Source organism: Schistocerca piceifrons, chromosome 5 (assembly GCF_021461385.2).
Source record: "Schistocerca piceifrons isolate TAMUIC-IGC-003096 chromosome 5, iqSchPice1.1, whole genome shotgun sequence".
Lineage (NCBI taxonomy): Eukaryota > Metazoa > Arthropoda > Insecta > Orthoptera > Acrididae > Schistocerca > Schistocerca piceifrons.
In genome coordinates, this window is record NC_060142.1 from 655,241,038 (window position 1) to 655,251,487 (window position 10,450).

General features: G+C 41.7%; 1 non-coding gene across 1 annotated transcript; it reads right to left on the minus strand.

Moving 5' to 3' along the window:
• Positions 1–8,983: 8,983 nt before the first annotated feature.
• Trnas-uga lies at positions 8,984–9,058 on the minus strand. The gene has a single exon. It is a non-coding gene; the product is annotated as a tRNA-Ser (tRNA).
• Positions 9,059–10,450: the final 1,392 nt, after the last annotated feature.

Genomic DNA, 10,450 nt, shown 5'->3' on the forward strand with positions numbered 1-10,450 from the left:
AAGAAAATATACTTAAATGATCCTCTGATCACTACAACGTAATATTCCCTTCGCGATCCCGACGTCTGGTTTTATCACTGTGTGATTGTCTTTCCTTTTATTAGATATTCTGTGTCTATGACGTGGGCACTTTCACTGTTCAATTCTCCTATAACATTAAAACTTCTTGGTCGTGCCAAAGTAGATTTGGAGCACTTCATATATTCCTGAACAAACTGTATTTATTTTTGTTCTGCAACAGTTTAGTATTTTTTTTGTACTGTGCTATTTGAATTGCAATAACACTCACACACACGCACACGCACACACACACCCGCACACGCACACACACACACACACACACACACACACACACACAAACACACACACACACACACACACACCATATAACACTCCCCACATAACGATAGACCAAAACTAGCTGCTGCTGCCTTGTACCGTGATATTGTCTTATCAAAGACTAAAGGAAGAAAACCTTGAGAATAAATTACCTGGTCCCCGAAGCTGGTGGTTGTGCAGTGGACCAGCTCCTCACTCACGTGAAACAATTAAAATGCTACAAAACCAGATAATATGTCTTGGAAAAACTGACTGCCGGCCGTTGTGGCCGAGCGGTTCTATGCGCTTCATTCCGGAACCGCGAGACTGCTACGGTCGCAGGTTCGAATCCTGCCTCGAGCATCGATGTCTGCGATGTCCTTAGGTTAGTTAGGTTTAAGTAGTTCTAAGTTCAAGGGGACTGATGACCACATATGTTAAGTCCCATACTACTCTGAGCCATTTGAACCATTTGAAAAGGGAAATGCACAGGCTCAATCTAGATATAATAGGGGTCAGTGAAGTGAAGTGGAAAGAAGACAAGGACTTCTTGTCAGATGAGTAAAGGGTAATATCAGCAATAGTAGAAAATGATATAATGAGAGTAGGATTAGTTATGAATAGGGAGGTAGGGCACAGAGTGTGTTACTGTGAACAGTTGAGTGATATGGTTGTTCTCACGACAATCGACAGCAAACCAACACCGACAACGATAGTTCAGGTATACATGCCGTCGTCGCCATCTGAAGATGAACAGATAGAGAAAGTGTATGGGGACATTGAAAAGGTAATACAGTATGTATAGGGAGACGAAAATCTAATAGTCATGGGAGACTTGAATGCAGTTGTCGGGGAGGGCTTAGGAGAATAGGTTCCAGGAGAATATGGGCTTGGGGCAAGGAATGAGATATCGAATTGTAAGGCGTACCCAGGAGCAGACGTAGACTCAGATCGCCATACAGTAGTAATGAAGAGTAGATTGAAGTTTAAAACATTAGTCAGGAAGAATCAATACATAAAGAAGTGGGATACCGATGTACTAAGGAATGACGAGATACGACTGAAGTTCTCTAAGGCTGAAGATACAGCAATAAGGAATAGCTCAGTTGGCAGTACACTTGAAGAGGAATGGACATCTCTAAAAAAGGGCCATCACAGAATTTGGGAAGGGAAACATAGGTACAAAGAAGGTAACTGCGAAGAAACCATGGCTAACAGAAGAAATACTACAATTGATCGGTGAAAGGAGGAAGTACAAAAATTTTCCGGGGAAACTCAGGAATTCAAAAATACAAGTCGCTGAGGAATGAAATAAATAGGAAGTGCAGGGACGCAAAGACGAAATGGCTGCAGGAAAAATGTGGAGACATCAAAAAAGAAATGATTATTGGAAGGACTAACCTAGCACAGAGGGAAGTCAAAACAACCTTTGGTGACATTAAAAGCAAGGGAAATAACATTAAGAGTGCAACGGGAATTCCACTGCTAAATGCATAGGAGAGAGCAGTAGGTGGGAAGAATACATTGAAAGCCTGTATGAGGGAGAAGATTTGTCTGATGTGATAGAAGAAGAAACAGGAGTCTATTTAGAAGAGATAGGGGATCCAGTATTAGAATCAGAATATAAAAGAGCTTTTTGCAATTTAAGATAAAATAATGCAGATGGGATAGGTAACATTTCATTAGAATTTCTAAAGTAATTGCGGGAAGTGGCAACGGCTATTCTCGTTCGTGTGTAGAATGTATGAGGGTTGCATCTTAAATAGTGGCATCTATTTATTGACAACAGATACAAAAGAGTTACATGTTTGCACCTGTTACTGTCGTTCAACGTAGTCACCAGTGTTGTGTAGAACCCGTTGCCATCGATATGGAAGGCGTAGTACGCCGTTACCAGAGCTAGTTCTGATGATGGTGCGAAAGCAGCGTTCTAAAGTTATAGTGATTCTCGTGTACGACTGTGATGGTCTTATCCCAACGCATTACGTTCCTCCAAGGCAGACCGTCAATGCACAGTATTACTGTTACATATTGGAGTATCAAATGCGACCAGCTTTGCAAAAGAAGCGGTGACACTTTCTGTGCAACCGATCCATCATTTGGCACGACAATGCGAGGGCGCGTACAGCGCAAGCAGTGGCTGCTCTGTTCGGTGAATGGGACTGGGAAGTACTGTACCATCCACCATACTCCCAAGGCACAAGTCCTTGTGACTTTGATTTGATTCCGAAGATGAAGGAACCACTTCGTGGCATTCGCTTCACAGCTGTTCCAGAGATTCGCCAGACATTAGACTGCTCCACTCGCACCATCAACAGAACAGGCTCTGCTAACGGTATACGACGTCTTCCACATCGCAGGCAACGGGTTCTACATAACGCTGGTGACTACATTGAAGGCTAGTCACAGATGCAAACATGTAACTCTTTTGTATCGGTTGTGAGTAAATAGTTGCCACTATTGAAGATCCAACCCTCGTATGAGTCTGGCGACATACCAACAGACTTTCGGGAGACCATCATCCCCACAATTACGAAGAGGGCAAGAGCTGACAAGTGCAAAAATTACCGCACAATCAGCTCAGCAGCTCAGGCATCGAAGTTGCTTACAAGAAAAAAATACAGATGAACGAAAAAAAAAAAAATGGTGAATCTGTTAGATGACGCTTAGTTTGGTTTTAGGAAAGGGAAACACACGAGAGAAGCAATTCTGACGTTGCGGTTAATAATGGAAGCAAGAATAAAGAAAAAACAAGACACGCTCATAGGATTTGGCGTCCTGGAAAAAGTGTTCGACAATATAAAATTGAGCAAGATGTCTGAAATTCTGAGAAAAGTGGGGGTAAGCTACAGGGAGAGACGGGTCATATACAATATGTACAACAACAAGGGGGAATAATATGAGTGGAGGACCAAGAACGAAGAGCTCGTATTAAAAAGGGTGTAAGACAAGAATGGAGCCTTTTGCCGCTATTGTTCAATCTGTACTTCGATAAAGCAGTGATAGAAATAAAAGAAAAATTCAGGAGTGGAATTAAAATTCAAGGTGAAAAAATGTCAACGATACGATTCGCTGATGACATTAATATCGTGAGTGAAAGTGAAGAAGAATTACATTATCTGCTGAACGGAATGAAGTGTCTGATGAGTACAGAGTATGGACTGAGAATAAATCGAAGAAAGACGAAGTTAATGAGAATTAATAGAAATGAGAACAACGAGAAACTTAACATCAGGATTGATGGTCACGAAGTAGATGGAGTTAAGGAGTTCTGCTACCTAGTCACTAAAATATCCAGTGACGGACGGAGCGAGGAGGACATCAAAAACAGATTATCGATGGAAAAAGGGTAGTCCTTGGCAAGAGAAGGCTACTAATATCAAATATCGGCCTTTATTATTTATGATAATGATACGTCTGGAATAAAGCATTGTATGGTAGTGAAACATGAACAATAGGAAAACCGGAACAGAAGAGAATCGAAGCATCAGCCGAATGTAGAAAATTAGGAGGAGTGATAAGGTATGGAATGAGGAGGTTCTGCGCAGAATCGGAGGGGAAAGGAACATGGGGAAAATACTGATAGGGAGAAGGGACAGGAAGATACGACATCTGTTCAGACATGAAGGAATGACTTCCATGGTACTAGACGGAGCTGTAGGGGGCTAAAACTGTAGAGGAAGACAGAGATTGAAATACGTCCAGCAAACAATAGAGGACATGCTACTCTGAGATGAAAAGGTTAGCACAGGAGAGGAATTCATGACGGACTGTATCAAACCAGTCAGAAGACTGATGAAAAAAAAAACTATTTACTTGTGATCAAGTAGTTACTGCTCAAGACGGGCAGCAAGCAATTTATATATGTAACCCGTTAGCAATGGAATACAGTAACTGGGAACCGAAGATTAACTATCAGAAAACAGAATACCTCACTCATGATCCAGATGACTCATACATACAGGGCAATAACGTTAAGAAGGTCAGTATATTCTGTTGTTTGGGATCCATTTTAGAATTGGAGTGTAAATCAGAGGTAAAGATTAATAAAAGAATTAACAGTTGATAGAAAGTCATTGGGGTGCTCAGCTCAATCGTATGGTGCAGAAATGTAATAAACAGAACCAAATGAATCATATAAAAACGATACTAGAGAGCATAGTTATGTATGGAGTGCAGGCTTAGACTACTAATCTGAAACATGTCAAGACACTGCAAGCAGTAGAAACGGACTTCTGGAGAAGATCAGCGAGGATTTGTAGAAAAGAGAATATAAGAAACAACGAAATAATAAAGAGACCTGAAGTAAGAGAAAGAATACATGACTTGATGGATTTACGGAAGTTACAATGATACATACATGTAAGAGGAACGGTGGAAGCCAAAATACCGAAACTGATTTTGGGTTGGGAACCAGAGGGGAACCATAGAAGAGGACGTCGTACAACCAACTGGTACCAAAATGTACAGTTGACTGTGAGAAGACTTTGCGCAGAGGAACAAGATCTACAAGATCGAAATACCTGCAGGGACATCCTGAGGAGATATACTAAAACCTTATTTAACAGATGCAATAGTTTCCGTGTATTTGTTATGCTGGAAAAGAGCATTTCTACAGAGGAAAATTTCAAGAAAATAAAAATAAAAATAGATATTCACGCTAATTGCTTGGCAGATGGTTGATAGGACAACCTACAAACTATTTCTCGATCAATCCAGTCTCCAGTTGCACATGGGAAAATCGAACAACTAAATCTTTCCGTAGCTGCTGATTTTTGTTACTATATGGCTAGGGTCATTTCTTCCTACGTAGGTTGGGCTCGACAAATTTTTGCATTCGGAGGAGAAAGTAGTGATCGAAATTTCGTGAACAGATTTCGTCGCAGCGAAAGATGCCTTTATTTTAGAAACTACCACCTCAACTTATATAACATATCCATGGGTCTCTGCACCCTAATTTGCGATGGCAAAAAGCTCGTGGCCTTTATTTTGAAATTATGTATGTCCTCCAATAATCTTAACTGGCAATGATCGCATACAATGTAACCGTATTCTAGAAGCGGACGGACAATGGTGCTGCAGGCAGTAACTTTTGCGGATTTCTTTTGTTGCATCATCTAAGTATTCTGCCAATGAAGTACGTTTCGCCTACGAAATCATTTTCTGTGTGATAGTTCCAACGCAAGTTATTTGTAATTCTAATCTCTACGCATTTAGTTGGACCGACACTACTAAAATTAGTGCGATTTTTTCGTAAAACCGAAGATACCTTGTGTAAATCAGTCTGTCATTAGTTTTGTTTTTCTGATGATTGTACTAGGCTCAAATGGCTCTGAGTACTATGGGACTTAACTTGTAAGGTCATCAGTCCCATAGAACTCAGAACTACTTAAACGTAACTAACCTAAGGACATCACACACATCCATGCCCGAGGCAGGACTCGAACCCGCGACCTTAGCGATCGCGCGGTGCCAGATTGTAGCGCCTAGAACCACTCGGCCACTCCGGCCGGCATTGTATTAGGGAACGAACGTCAGCATCATCTGCAGACAATCTAAGAGGGCTACACAGATGCCCTGCCTATACTTTACGTAAGTAGTATGGCTACTCTGAGATGAAGAGGTTGGCCCAGGAGAGGAATTCGTGGCGGGCATCAAACGAATCAGAAGAATAATGACTCAGAAAAACTAGTATGGCTACCCGATTTGTGGACCTATTCCTTTACATTTGAACCATTACGTGAGATATTCCGTGCCGTACCCGAGACATCATAAACTACGTTACCTCACCTAAGACGTGCTCATCACGACGTGCCAGATTTAAAAGACAAGACACTGGCAGATAATACTCGTATAAAATTTTAAGATGATGATTGTGGAAATTTGTTTTTTAATTTTTTAGCATCCATTAAAACTAAAACAGGCAATCATATCGCTAAGAAATACAAGATGGTGCTCTTGGCATATGTAACAAAAGGTTTTTGTAGTCCTTTAAAAGTAAACAGCCAAAGAGAGCGTTGTATTTCTCACGTAATACAGAACAGGTGAATCAGTATGTACAGCCAGAAAAGTTCGAAAGTTTCCAGAATGAGATTTTCACTCTGCAGCGGAGTGTGCGCTGATATGAAACTTCCTCGCAGATTAAAACTGTGTGCCGGACCGAAACTCGAACTCGGTACCTTCGTCTTTCGCGGGCAAGTGCTCTACCAACTGAACTACCCAAGCACTACTCACGCCGCCTCCTCACAGCTTTACTGTTGTCAGTACCTCGTCTCCTACCTTCCAAACTTTATAGAAGCTCCTCGCAGGAGAGCTTCTGTAAAGTATGGAAGGTAGGAGGAGAGGTACTGGCAGAAGTATAGCTGTGAGGAGCGGCCGTGTGTTGTGCTTGGGTAGCTCAGTTGGTAGAGAACTTTCCCGCGAAAGGCAAAGGTCCTGAGTTCACTGATTGATGACACCAGCTTGGTAGTGAAGGATCTTGTGTGCAATATTGAAACAGTATCAAATAATGTAGTTCTTGAAATACGTTCGTGGCTTGTGGAAAACAATTTGATGCTAAATCACAGTAAGACTCAGTTTTTACAGTTTCTAACTCACAATTCAAAAAGAACCGATATTTTGATCAGACAGAATGGGCATATTATAATCGAGACGGAACAGCTCAAGTTCCTAGGCGTTCGGATAGATAGTAAGCTGTTGTGGAAAGCCCATGTCCAGGATCTTGTTCAGAAACTACATGCTGCTTTATTTACCATGAGAACAGTATCTGAAATAAGTGACACTTCAACACGAAAAGTAGTGTACTTCGCATATTTTCATACGCTTATGTCGTATGGCATTATTTTTTGGGGTAATTCTTCTAATTCAAAAAGGGTATTTTAGGCTCAAAAACGGGCTGTTCGAGCTATGTATGGTGTAAGTTCGAGAACCTCTTGTCGACCCCTATTCAATAGTCTGGGAATTCTGACATTGCCCTCACAGTATATATTTTCTATAATGTAGTTTGTTGTTAGCAATATTACCCTATTCCCAAGAGTTAGCAGCTTTCACTCAGTTAATACCAGGCAGAAATCCAATCTGCATATGGAATGCACTTCCTTACTCTTGTGCAGAAAGGAGTGCAGTATTCTGCTGCATCCATTTTCGATAAGCTACCACAAGAACTCAAAAATCTTAGCAGTAGCCCAAACTCTTTTAAGTCTAAACTGAAGAGTTTCCTCATGGCTCACTCCTTGTATTCTGTCGAGGAGCTCGTGGAAGAGCTAAAACATTAAGCAAAATCCAGTGTTACATTGTTGATTTTCTTTATTTAAACTTACGACTTGTCACCTGAATATTTTTTTATATTTAATTTTATCTGTTTCTAATATCGTGTTATAATTTCATGTATTGACTCGTTCCATGACCATGGAGACTACTCCTTAATTTGGTCCCACGGAACAATAAATAAATAAAGTCTCGGGTCGGCGCACAGTTTTAATCTGCCAGGAAGTTTCAAGTTCGAAAGTATTTGAATTTTTGGGGGCCATATTCAAAAGTATTCAAAAAGAGCCTTCTCATTTACGGGCACGGGCAATTGCCGCATCGCCAGCTTACTTCTCCTAGTGCCTGCCTGATTTTAGCACCTGTTTTCCGCTTATCCAGTGAGTCAATACTTGGCAATCAGCAACCATGTCCAATATCGCCAACTGGAAAAGACTCATGTTAAACAAACATATCAGTACAAGTTGTAGCTTCGTCTAGAAAGCAAATCGTTTAGATAGCTAATTCAGACTGGCCGATGCCTGCAGAGGTTCGTCATCTTCCGCCAAGATGGGTAAAATGCTATGTCAGGAAACGTGAGACACGTAACGGAAATTGTAATCCTTTCCAAAACAGTGTGCAGAAACATCAACAATTACTTCGTCAAACATCAGTACCTACACCCAAAAACGTGGGTACCGATTGTTGCCTATGGTGAAGTGAGCGTTATTTACCGCTTGCCGTTTCGTCTACGGCGGTCCATCACAGCGCGTAACATGATCTGTGCCCATCTGTTAGTTTCTGTGTGAAGCTGTCTACTCGTCCCTTGTACCGTCTTCCATGTTCAATGCTACAGCTGTCGATTTCTTAAATTTTAAGAAATATCCTCTAAATCACCTTATACAGTACATTCACTCCCGCCACACAAACGTTGACTGCAAAAAGCGGCATTGCATTTCTCTCTAAGGCTGCTCCTGGGTAAAATTAGAGCCCAGTTCCATGGGAATCTAGCAAGTACTCTACATTTCACTCACTTCTGTGCTAATTAGGATAGCACGTCTTATTGTGTCGGCTCTTAACCACACGTTCAGTCTTCTCACAGTTGGCTTGTTTACAGTGTCATGTTACAGGTAACGCGTTTTCGTTCTACAACCGCACACTTTCGTTTGTGCCAGTGTTTGTTATTCATTATGACACTGACAGTGTATACGTAAGACGTAATCACCACTTAGAAACCTCATTACCAGCACATAGTACTGTGGGATCCAACCTGATTTCACTGACCGTAACATCAAGACGGAATCACTCAGATGAAATCATCTATTTAACAGAAATATTTTGAGATTATGAAATGATAATTAAATGGACACCCTAGCTGCAAACAGGCGTTGATGTACTTCATTGGGGACGTGTTTAATATGTGTGCCCCGACCGGGACTCGAACCCGGGATCTTCCGCTTTCAGCGCGGACGCTCTATCCAACTGAGCCACCGCGGACTTATACCTTTTACGCTCCCCGTGAGATCCACATTCCCAACATGTCCACACCACTACATTCGTAGTGCGCCTAATAGATGTTTTTTTGAGATTATGTCTGTAAATAGACGGGGATATAAGAAACACTTTCTTGAGGTTCTACAACTATTACCAATAATAAGGTAGCAACGCCAGGAAATTAGCGTAACGCAGAGACAGGCATCTTACCCTGAATTTACATAAATCTAACGTAATCCGCGGGGCCTACAATGTTACTTAAGACATACAGTGCCCAGAGTCGATCGCGGTCCTCGGGTTTGGAGCCGTGTGGAGGGTCTAAACCAGAGGCTCAGACGACTCTGCGACTATAATGGTTGCAAATTCATCGACCTCCGTTATTGGGTGGAGAACTGTAGGGCCCCCCTAGACAGGTCAGGCGTGCACTACACACCGGAAGCAGCTACTAGGGTAGCAGAGTACGTGTGGCGTGCACACGGGGGTTTTTTAGGTTAGAGGGACCCCCCCTTGGGCGAAACGATAAAATACCTGACGGCTTACCAGAGAGGACATTATCATCGTTGATAAAGAACGTCCGTCCTCATAGACCAAAAACAGGAAAAGTTAACGTAATATTGGTAAACTGCAGGAGTATCCAGGGCAAGGTTCCTGAATTAGTATCTCTTATTGAAGGAAATAGTGCGCATATAGTATTAGGAACGGAAAGTTGGTTAAAACCGGAAGTGAACAGTAACGAAATCCTAGACACAGAATGGAATATATACCGCAAGGATAGGATAAACGCCAATGGTGGAGGAGTATTTATAGCAGTAAAGAATTCAATAATATCCAGTGAAGTTATTAGCGAATGCGAATGTGAAATAATCTGGGTTAAGTTAAGTATCAAAGATGGGTCAGATATGATAGTCGGATGCTTCTATAGACCACCTGCATCAGCAACCGTAGTAGTTGAGCGCCTCAGAGAGAACCTGCAGAACGTCGTGAAGAAGTTTCGTGATCATACTATTGTAATAGGGGGAGACTTCAATCTACCAGGTATAGAATGGGATAGTCACACAATCAGAACTGGAGCCAGGGACAGAGACTCTTGTGACATTATCCTGACTGCCTTGTCCGAGAATTACTTCGAGCAGATAGTTAGAGAACCAACTCGTGAAGCTAACGTTTTAGACCTCATAGCAACAAATAGACCGGAACTTTTCGACTCCGTGAATGTAGAAGAGGGTATCAGTGATCATAAGTCAGTGGTTGCATCAATGACTACAAGTGTAATAGGAAATGCCAAGAAAGGAAGGAAAATATATTTGCTTAACAAGAGTGATAGGGCACAAATCGCAGAATATCTGAGTGACCACCATCAAACTTTCATTTCTGAGGAAGAGGATGTGGAACAAAA